This window comes from Haemaphysalis longicornis, unplaced genomic scaffold (assembly GCF_048455015.1).
Source record: "Haemaphysalis longicornis isolate Haplotype H1 unplaced genomic scaffold, Haemaphysalis longicornis Haplotype H1 scaffold_8, whole genome shotgun sequence".
NCBI lineage: Eukaryota > Metazoa > Arthropoda > Arachnida > Ixodida > Ixodidae > Haemaphysalis > Haemaphysalis longicornis.
Window position 1 is genome coordinate 83,814,655 of NW_027526445.1, and position 11,494 is coordinate 83,826,148.

The 11,494-nt window shown below is 42.6% G+C and overlaps 1 long non-coding RNA gene across 1 annotated transcript in view; it reads right to left on the minus strand.

The window, feature by feature from the left end:
• The window catches only part of LOC144149368 (uncharacterized), a 45,470-nt gene extending 41,129 nt beyond the window's left edge, over window positions 1–4,341 (minus strand). Inside the window, exons 1-2 of the long non-coding RNA XR_013318284.1 lie at window positions 4,273–4,341; window positions 1,296–1,352 (exon numbers count right to left, since the gene is read on the minus strand). This is a non-coding gene — a long non-coding RNA (uncharacterized LOC144149368). The remainder of the gene's footprint in view (window positions 1–1,295; window positions 1,353–4,272) is intronic.
• Window positions 4,342–11,494: the final 7,153 nt, after the last annotated feature.

An 11,494-nucleotide genomic window follows, 5' to 3' on the forward strand; every position in this document is an offset into this window, starting at 1 on the left:
CTGGAGCGGTTCAAAGGATAGGAAATGCTGAATGATGTGTGCTTACGCTATCTTCATAGGAGGCGGAGGCCCTTGTTTCGTACGATATTCTCACATTTTGAGCACAGTTTCATGCAACTTAGGCAATTATTTTTCAAGCTGCAGGTGTACACAGCATTTGAGGAGATAGTGGGACAGTCTGTTATGCCTGCTTCGGGAAACTGCGAAGCCAAAGCAAGTATAGAATGTACTGCCACACTTTTTGCGCTTGTCGAAAGTGGGTTTAAAATCATCCACCGCAATACTGCGATATGGGAAAGACGACTTTACTGGACAGCTATATCGAGGCTTTAGATGCTTTCAAGGCGTAGGTGGTTCAACCAATGCCTTTATGATAGTTGGTTATACCACCTAACTTAAGCAAGTTTTTATCAGTCCAAGCATTCCCCTGGTGGGTAGAGCTGGCATTCTCGTGTCCCGTCAATGGTATGGTTCATCATTCGAGCTTCCATCTGGCGAAGCATCTGCTTGCACACGAATACGTTATTCCACTTCGTTGAAACTGACCAACACCCAATATCGGTAGAAGGGCACAAAAGCAAGATATGGGAAGGATTTATTTGAAAGTCAAAGGATAATTCCACTCGTTTTTAGGCGGGCTGGTATAGAGTTAATGGGGAGAAGATTCTTCGGCATCAAGTAGTATGTGTCGTTTAAGATCAAAACCGACGTGTTGCATGCACCCTCCACGCTTCAATGAGTACTGGAACATTAAACAGGTGCCAGTTGTAGAAGTAGTATTCTTTTTGATTGTAACCGTTTTAGCGAACATCCTTTGCACACAAAAATTGTCTTAAGCAATTATATAGAAATCTGAAACAAAGAAATATAAAATAGGTAGAAAATATTTGTAAAAGTGTCAATCTAGCAGAAACGTCGTGAATGGTTTTGCCAACAGTCAACCCGGAAAGAATAAGGGTTCTTCAGTTTCGTTTGAAACGTTTTCTTTCGTTGTACAGTGCAAGAGGAAATCGTCAGCAATACGCTAATAATAAATTTCACGGAAAGAAAACATTCGTCAACGTATCGACCTCGATGGTTGGCACCAGTCGAGGTCGCTACTTTGTTTCCAGATTTTTTCATGTGTTTCCTACGAGCTTCAATGTTTAATCGCTCCCCAAATCCCTCTACCCAAATAGGAATGCACCAAGTCTTATTCAGGTCTGACGCCTCAGAAAAAACGCCTTTATCTTACTGTTGATAATATTTATTGAGCAAGACCTTCCCGATAGTGCCAATAAATATATTCTACTTACCGCTGACGTTAGGATCGTCATACATAGTACTTGCGTGTAAGAGCATCCCCGACAATGCTTAACACAAAAGAAATGGAAAGAAATGAATACGCGTTAAAGAATTTTTCCGAAAAACCTATTAGAAATTTCTTTTTGTTTTTTCATCGAGAAGCCGCTTTCTCCACTTTCACATTTGGCCACACTAACTCTTTATTTTTGTTGATGAGTCGACGTTATCACATAGCAATCTAAATAAATTTTTGGAACTACCTGTGGATTACGTGGAATTGCGATTTACAATTTTGAGGGTGGTACTGGTTGTATATGGCTTAGGTAATATTCAAATTGGTTATATAAGATTCTCTTATGACATAGATGTGGCACCCCTAAACATTGTCTATTGGCTAATGTGACAGGGATTTTTTTATAAACGCAAGCTTTTGTAAGGTCATAACAAAGAGCTTCTTTTGTTGCGGATACGACAAATGAAGTTACTTTTTCCCTTTTTTAACCAAATTAAGGTACAATACAATCAATACGTGAACTTTCAATAAAATGTGGACAGCAGAATTTAAATTCTGGGTTTATTACGCAAAGCTTTACCGTTAAACATCATTTTTGAGTAAACTGCTTCCTACCCCTCTAACTCTATAGCTCTTTTTGAGAGCTACATGATCGCAGATGTTGTAAGCTGCCATATAGCGTGACGTAACACCTTGTGTATTTATTACTCAGGCCTGAATTTCAACTGAACGGTTCTGGTTGGCTATGTAGTGTCTTCTGAGGCGTAAATTGCTTACGTTTGTGTGGATTGAGAGCGGAGTACCCCACGTGCACACGGTCCTGATTTTATTTTGGGAACTTGGTCCTACTAGAAGCGCAGTTTGAGAATATTGAATGAGTGAAATTCCCCTTGATTATTCAAGGATCCTCTTTCGTTAAAAGATACATATCTTAGTCACACTGCTGTTGAATTACCAGGTTGCTTTCACACCAAGAGACAAAATCTTTTTTAAACTGAGGTGCTAAATATAGGGTAATAAAAGACAGAGCATAACGCCAAAGGATTAAAGCTGTGGCCGGTACCTAAGCAGAACCCAGAAGATACGAGCGCAGTGAGTGCGCTGAACCCAGTGCGGGGTTATCACCAGTTCGCTGTCCCGCTTATACCACTGCGCAAAAAAAGATCGGCTCTCTACTGGTTCGTCGTCTCCGATGCTTTGACTCCTAAACAAACCGCAGTAAGATTTGGTGAAGTTTGCGGGGTACGAGTTCAAATGTCAAACCCATGGAACTTCGCTATCGGTGGTTCCAAACAAAAAGCACGCCCGACAAGCCAACGCCACTCAACAACTACCGAGGCCCCGAACCGAGATCAACACTGGCGCGCTGTGAACGCAGTTTCCTGCTTTTTTTATCTCCAACAGAAACTATGACGCTGAATATAAAAAAAATATGACGCTGAAGATAAAATTCAATCGTATGATTGGGTCAGAAAGCACAAAAAATGGGGCGACTCGAAGAAACCTAAACTGAATTTTTAAATGTAGGGCGTCGCACAGCGTTGGCACACGAATGACGATACTAACAATCGTATATGTACGAATTCCTAAACACTTTTTACAGAAGTGGTCGATCGCCCTGCTATTCGTAATCTTCGCACCCAATGGCGTCTTCGCGGACGAGCGCCTCTGCTGGGAGAAACTTTCTCCGGCTACAATAAAAATGTTATGGGGTTTTGTACTGAAGTGACCCAACCTACTATGACACGTAGAGAAGAGCCGGCAAAACTTGAATGGCATCGACGACGGTGCTTTTTACGCTCTTAGTGTGAAAATCCGTGAACTGTAACTCAGGTTGGGCATCGGTGCCGGAGCTCTGACAAAATGCCCCGCCACTGTGTTCAGTAATAATCACCATAGAAGTCGGTTGGCACTGTGTAGTGACCGGCCATAGCATCGGAAAGCAGTTTTAGTTCAATAAATTACAAGATTTCCTGCGTGAGCCGATGGCGCGTCGAATTTTCGGCGTACCCTGAGTTTAACAGAGCGAATCATTACTGGTTCGTTTTCGTCATAAATTGGCTAGCGGGCTTCCACAAGCTTAAAATTCTGCTAAAGTGGCCGCATAACTCACGTACTCGGAAACCGCAGCCCTGTCCCAACGCCATATCTCCACATTTCTTCGTACCGGCTGAACCTTTTCGGCACCTCTTTCTCTAATCGTGTTGCCACTTCCACTCCTTGGCCAACATATCAAAAGGCCATTTGATTCGCATTCGGGATAACGGGTCATGTTGCAAGTTATTGCCGTCGAATTCCGCCTGCTTTTGTATCAAATTATTTGTATCAAATTTGGTATTCGAAATTACCAAACAATTTGACGTCTCATTAAATATCTTTAGAGAGGATCTGCAGCCCATGAATGATAGCACCTTGTAACTATGACAAGGCAGTGTGCGTGGCTGTTCGCCAAGGCAAGACATGTATTCTGCAAATTAGTTATGAAACTTCCAATCGTTTATAACAATGCAGTATTTTAAATATAGAAATAATTCGCTTGTTTTTAACGGTTACCGCAGTATAAGAAGCAACTGTCATACCACTATTCCTTCAATACCTAACCATTTAAAATCTATTTTGCGTTCATTTACATTCAAGAAGTTTTGATGCATAATACTTTTAACTGTGTTCATGCATCGACGCCTTATGTGCAAGGCAAACTGACATGGCAAGAACGGCCAGCATAATCTGTTACCAGCTTTTCCCTTGTTTTTCTCTAAAACCAACAATAATCCCGGTTAAAAATGCTAGGTGAGTACCTTACTGGTGCCAAAGCTCATTCTAGCAAATTCCAAACTCTGACTGACTTGATGATTTGCTAGTCGCTGCTCACAAATCAATTTAAAAATATTTAAAAGATTTTAGGGGGTTTGTAAACAAGAGTAGTATGTTTCGCAATCAAAACGAAGAAAGGTGCAAAAACTGTAATTGCTTACGCAGAACAATAACAATCATCAATCCCAAGCTTAGTTCCATGCTCGCAGTGCTTGTGTCTCCTGTGTATAGACCTTACAGGGCTGAAGCAAAATTTTTCGTTGGTAAGGGAACGGAGCAAGTGCGCAGTTGTCTTGACACACACAGCAAGAAACTTTGACATATAAGAAACCTGTGACGTAAACCCAACGAAAGGCCATTTGCAAAAATGATCTCTCGATTTCTTCGCTCGTTGAGTCCTTCCAGCTGTGTCTCTGTAAATAAAAGTGGCTGGACTGCAAAACCAAATCGTCAAGCAGGCATCGATTATTTGGAAGGAATGTAAGAATACGAAACAATTTACACGTGGTACGTGATTTGAAGGAGCACAATAATAGAGAGGGCATCAAAAATCAAACGGACGTTTTTTTTTTTTTTTGGTGCAAAGGCTTGCGAAAGCTACGGGCACAACACACGCAAAAAACTCAGCAAAGTTCGCGAACAAAATTGTTCGAAGCAAGAAGTTTGGTAACCCTACATTGAAATCAATGACACTAAAAAAATGTTTGTCACCGAATGAAGAGAAGATACAAAAACCTGTTTGCAGCAGATGAGCATTCCTAGGGGTATCTCCACCATTCCCATTGACGGTCGCTTTTATTGACTACTACGCTAGCAGGAATAATACACTCACTCTGATGTTTTGGAGTTCAGGTTAGTGCTCAATTTATTGAAGGCAAACACATTTGTTTGCTGTGTTAGGTGATTGGGCGCGCCAAATAACATAACCACCGTACAAAGAGCTGGAGAAAAGTAATGTGCAGTATGAATGCTGAGGAATATTATCTTTCTCTGTGCGTACCTTTTTCCCGCGCGGTAGCGAGCTTGGAATGTTCACTGTATAGGGTAACGCCACCACAAATAATAAATGTTCCGTGTTGCTAGTAGCGCAGCGTCCTGTGTATTTCTTTGTTGGTCAATGAATCTTCCGTGCCTGTTTCATGAGAAAGCACCCGCATATTTCCTCCTGCCTGCCCTAAATTATTTATCATCTAACCCAGCACACATTTACAAATTGTGAATGTTAAGGTGTTTGTAAGTAATGTTTTTCTATAATTTTTATGTTTATAAGAATAACTATCCGTGTCACTCGTGCTCGTTTAAGCCATTTTGTCCGCACCTTCTTTGGTTCGTACACAATAATGACTTCTTTAATTTGTATTTGCAGATATTTTATATTCAGAGGTTACACACAAATACTCGGCCGTACTACCTGCGTGGACTATTTCGCATTTCGCGCAGGGTTTCTTTTGTCATCGTTCCAAGTCCTTGCAGGGTTACTGCGCTTTCCGCACACAGCGGCTTGTGTGCGTCGCACGTTCACAGCTTCCCTCATCGCCTGGCCAATAGAATATTCACGCCTGCTTACCAAATGCAGAGCATTTCAGTAACTCACGATGTCACCCACGTTGTCCCGTCGTAGTCCGCACCGTCGTTGTCCGAACCCCTCCCCCTACACTATATAAAAGAAAACACTATCCGGCGCCAGGTTTCGATCCATCGACCCTGCGGGCGGAACGCAATGTACATGGTGCTCTAACCACTGCGCCACAAAGCCGACACAGAATGAGACGCTACTAACGCGGCTTATATCGTTGACTCATTCAAATTACTGCTCACGAGCGCTCTCTCTTCAGCAGTTGCCCCAAGTGCAACAACATTACCGTGACGCGAACTACTTAACGTCGTGCGCCCCCGGAAATGCTCTGCATTTGATCGTGCCCCTCGCGAGGGGGAAGTTTCACCAGTTTCACTGCATCTTCCTACTGGCCAGTACACTCGTCGCCATCTGTCGGATGTTGTGCGAACCCTTTGCAGCTGATGGCGCGCGATTTGAAACGACATTTCTTTTTTTATGCCGCTCCTTGCAGCAGCTATGGTCGACACAGAAAATGTATATAGAAGCAAAAAGGCAAAATTGGGGGTTTGCGTTTCAAAAAAAAAGGTGGAATCCTTGAAAAAATAATTTTACGTTTTAAAATGTTCTATCACCTTAGCCGCAGTTGTTATTACACTTCCAAATTTAAATTACGCATGGGTTTTTGAACGAGATGTCTTTCTTAGGCTACCTAGACCAAAAAATTGTGAAGACGACAGTCTTCTTTGGGATTTCTGTCTTTGACAATTTGTTGGGCTACTCAAACCGAGAAAAAATGGTTTGGTGGAACATTTACAAAATGATCACATAGATGACGCGTCAGCAAAGGAAGGGGGAAAATTTTGTTGACTTGGGCAGACGTCCGCCGCCTTTATCATTGGAGAGCTAAACTTGATGGGAATAGCCTGACAAGTTGGAGCGTAGGCGAAGCAAGGTTTTCACATGTGCGAGGGAGGCGGAGGATTATAATATATCTGAGACGTTAGCAAACACGAAATACGCAAATATGGCATCAAAACTGTTCGACAATAGCAGAACCGTTGGTGCAAGTTTTACATGTTGGACAAATTGTATGCGGCAAAGTGTGCGGCCGCATTCTATCACTTTGTAATGCAGGTATGGATTGATTTCACGATGTTAAGTAAAAATAACACTCTACGCTAAAAATAGAGCCAATATGTTGCACCTCGTTTCACATATAATGCAACCACAAAGAAAATGACAATGAGAACTCTCGCTGGTCCTGTTACATGCATATAAGAAAAAAAAGGATATCAACGCAATGTCCTAAACACGGTGACAGCAGCGCAAGCTGAGAATAGGAATTACGTTAAACAACACTCGCATTATTCTGTAACGATAGGATCAGAAGCGGAGTGAAGATCGTGAGGTATGCTAGCGGAGAGCAGGAATTAAGTTAGGTGACTTGGGTCGCTAAACGGCTTGACTGTTTTTTGAAAGCTGACTTAGGTTTTTAACTTCGGTTGCAAAAATTAAAGGGTTCTCAAGTTTGGTCCCAAAAGGGAGGCATCATGCCCTCGTTGTTTGTTTTGTGCCAGCATCTGAAGTACGACCAAATGTGCGTTTTGTTGTTTAGCTAGTTTTTTTTGGCCTGTAATGCCTACTCAATGTTACAAAAATTTTGGAGACTAACCACTTCTAAATCTTAACACCTCTTGATAAAAAAAACGCACGATTGATATAATTACACAGGGCTAAGTAAGAATTTTCCTAAACTGCGCGAATATTCGCTTAAAAGTAAATAGCATCAATTTATATGAACCTCCAGTCAAAAACTTCGTTTTGTAATTTTGTACTTGAGAAATTTATTTGCATCTGCTTACAAAGAATACTTATTTCATTTGCCGTGTTTGTTATCCGCAGCCTAATCTGTGATCCTTCAAGTTTCTAATACTAACGCCTTAGTTTACAAAAACAAAAAATAAATGAAAATACACAAAATTGTTTCCTAAAAATTGTATAAAAATTATAGTGAATTGCTCACGAATGAAATTTTGTTTGAGAAATATTAGAAAATATCTACAAAAATATTGGCATCAATATTTTGTGCTTATTTAAACTGGACGGTTAACAATATTTATATTACGGTTAAAAAACATAGAGGCTGCTCAATTAAGATTTGCCAAGTATGTTAAGCTTACAATTTACCAAAAAGAAATCCGCGTCCGGAACTGCTGTCTGCAAATAAATCTGTAAAGACTAGGTTGGGTTTAAATTAAGACTGTGGTAAAGAAAGCTGGAACAAAACCATCTTTGTTAAGTATTTCGGAGCATCGTCACTGTAAAAGAGGCAATTACACAGATTTCAAGTCTGCCCTTGTTGAGATAATGTGGAGGGAGCGGGACGGATGAAGCAAGCCCTATCCGAGAGGAAGGGCAAGTCTGTGTGTCAACGAATTGCCAAATGCGCTACTCTTCAGTTAATATACAGTACCGAGTGTTAGGCAGGAACGAGTTCGCCAATTGAAAGGTTGGTGTAAGATTCGCACCCATACAGGGGTAAGGGGAGCACCCTTCCCTGGGCATTTGGGTTGAAAATAAAACACACGCGTGGCAGCAATGTATTTTAGGCCGCCCATTTATTATCTTGGTATTTAAATGCTCCGTCCTAAATGACAAAGTCGCTGAGAAGGGTTATGAGGCGTGTCCATGAAGGACCTAAGTAACTAGAAAAAATTATTTTTTTCTTCCCAGATTACAAGTGATCCCCAGCAGTGGTGATGCAAAGCGTATGAATTCTCACCCAAACCGGTATATAGGTGTTTTGTTTTCACTTAGGATGCAAGTGACAGGTAGACTTTACGGGCTAAACAACCGTTACTTCAACAACATATTAGCTGTATACCTTCGCAACGAATTGTAATGTTGGGAGAGTTTCAAAATCATCAGGTCACTCAGTGATATCGGACTTTTTGGAAGCAATACATTGAATTAGAGCAATCACCTGTGTGCGGACATTAAAAACAAATGCCTTGTATGTACGTCATCCCTGTTTTCATAAAGGATCAGTCTTTTACTGCAATTAGCATTGAGCTTTACGGTATTCATCCGATTGCCCGTTCCAAAAGCGCTGTACCCTTGGAAATTGGGGCCGCTGTCGCGTGATGTTTCGCGTTTCCTTTTCTCCAAATTGTGTTTGCAGTTTTTTTACCAGACGACGACTCTCCCCGTGTTAGTCCTTAGGATTGCTGTTTCCACAACCATTAAATAGCCAGGATAAAACGGCAATCACCAGGTCAAGGAACGAGTACAGTTAAAACGAAATCTCCAGTGAAAACTTGAGCCACGAAATATTTCCCTAAATCGAGAACTTCGTAAAACCAGGAGGGTCAATTTTCAAGCACTTGATTCCATAACTTCCATGCCTATGGGCAGGTGCTTCGCAGCAGCTACAATGGCAATGTAAATACGGCAGCTGTGGTGTTCGCCTGTTTATAATTTAGCAATAGGCTCGAGTCCGCGGTGAAAATAAATAAATCGCCAGGAGCTCTTTGGGAAATAAATTTGTTTGCAGACCAATGGGCCTGTTGTTTTACCCTACCTGCACTTTGTTAGTTTTCTTCACACAGAGGTTTTGGAGGAAGCAAGCGCGTTCATCACGTTATCGTTTCCTCAGCTGGCGCCAGCAGAGCGCCTCAGCAAGTTCGGCGCGTCCATCGCCTGTCATGGGCCGGGATCTGGAGCTTCACCAGTTTCAGCGTCATGAGCATCCTGTAACCACTCTCGGACGTCGGTAGCTAACTATAGGTGGTATTCGTTGAAAAGCTGAGGTGACATTTTTTTCGCTTGGCAACACTGGAAACGACCACAGACATGCCCGCTGCGCCACGGTCATGGCACGGCTTTGGCCACTGCGCCCGCACGCCGAAGAACAAAAACACCGGCGTGCGTCATCTGCTCCATATGAACCCGATTCGGAAAGGTGAGGTCAACATAAATGTTATTATTCGCACTCACATTGGACTAGAGGCAATACTTTGCTTCGATGAGGTGTAGTGCAACATAGTCATGTTCTTAGCCCCGACAAGTACCGACACCGCGCGGAGCCCGAAGCAAATAGTGACGGTGCACTCACATAGTGGCCTGCATGCGCGCCTCGTCAGTGCATACGAGCAATACAATTTTTTCGTGGTTTGTTATGTCGTTCGTCGTGTCCGTCGTGTCTGTGCTACTTCAGCGTCGGCGCTCAGATATTCGTTGAAGCTTAGACGTGTTGCCACCACGCTCAAACAAGAAACTTCTTGCAGAAACAGGACGGGTTATACTCTTCTTGCTCCCGTTGAGGGCTTGTTTCCTTCTTTATATAAATCACCTCGTCCCGAATGGTGGTAAATGCATTTTGTTCTTTCGAGGCGACAAAATAATTAGGCCGTATAAGCACGGCGGGCAATCAGAAGTTGTTTCTTTACATGAAGTTTTAGCAGGAAGTAAAAACCTTTTCACATACAATCAGTTACGTACGCTCGTACCCGAATACATACGCCCATTCCTACAGCATACGCACGCGCATTTGAGTGATAATCAGAAGTATATATATTGCAGGGCAGCTTTCCCTTGCTAGATAAAAAGGGACCCTCACGCGTCTTTCCCTTTTGTGAATCATTTCTGCGGAGGAATATGATATATTAAGCAGCGTGATAGGCCGCACGCGGGGAAACGGAATCCTAACTTTAAAGAACTGCTGTTACGTACGGGGAAAATGAGTACTAGTATCCATTCGGGACATAAAAAAAAACTTTGCTGACCACGTGTATTGCGGAGGTCAAACGCATGGCATTACATAGCCACCGAAGACTACCTCAGAGCCCCAAAGATGAAAGGGCAGGCCTTTTTAGAAGCTGGCTCAAAGAATGCTGCTGCTGTTGAAAGCGAATGTCCAGATGGCGCTGTCAGTAGCATTTCTACAATTTATATGAAACGGGATGACGTGGCTTGTGCGGGACCTGAAATGCTCTTACCCAGTCCATGTTTATTTGGACTATTATCTGGTTTTTCCGTCCATGTCATTCGTCGCCAGACAAGCTTTTCATCGAAAAGTTGCCACTATCTATAAATTACACGGGACTTCATAATCATACACTCTCAGCCCGCTTTTCGGATGTACAAAGAACCTGGAACAATGGTGATGAGGATAACGACGGTTCCTGGCTTTGTCCTTAAATCGGGCGGGCGGTTGTAAGGACGTGACTTGGACCTTTAATTCCACTTACCTGCCTTTTCTTAGCTTTCATTACATACTTGTTTTTTTCCTCATCCCTCACCCTCTTTTAAACACTCGTCGTTTTCTTCATTTCCCCCTATACTGGTCTCAATACTGTTCCGTAATATTATTATCCCAACGTACACATCTCTTCCCTACTTTTCCTGCACCTCCATCCGCCTGTTTGTCACCTTTATGGCCCAAACTTTCAGGCGCCCCCTCAATCCCAATCCCGATGCCTCCGGTCCTTTTCTGCTGCAGGAGGAAAAGAGTGGATGCTTGGCCCTTTGCCGCAGCATACACATGTTTTATCCTATGTGCCTGTAGTTACCCGAGCACGCCTGCATTCTCAGACACCCCGCCCGTGGTTTAAAAGGCAATTCACTGCCTCTCGTTTCCCATATAAATCTTTTATTTCTAGTTTCTCTGTCCTAAAGGAATCCTGGGTTTTTAGCTCCCATTTTTTGTGCCAAATGCGTCGTGTCTCCAGCTATTACGTGTTTTTTTAACAGTTGCCTATATCCAACCCCTACCGACATTCCATACCACTTAGTAAGCTGCTGAGTCCTCCATCTCAACTGCGCGT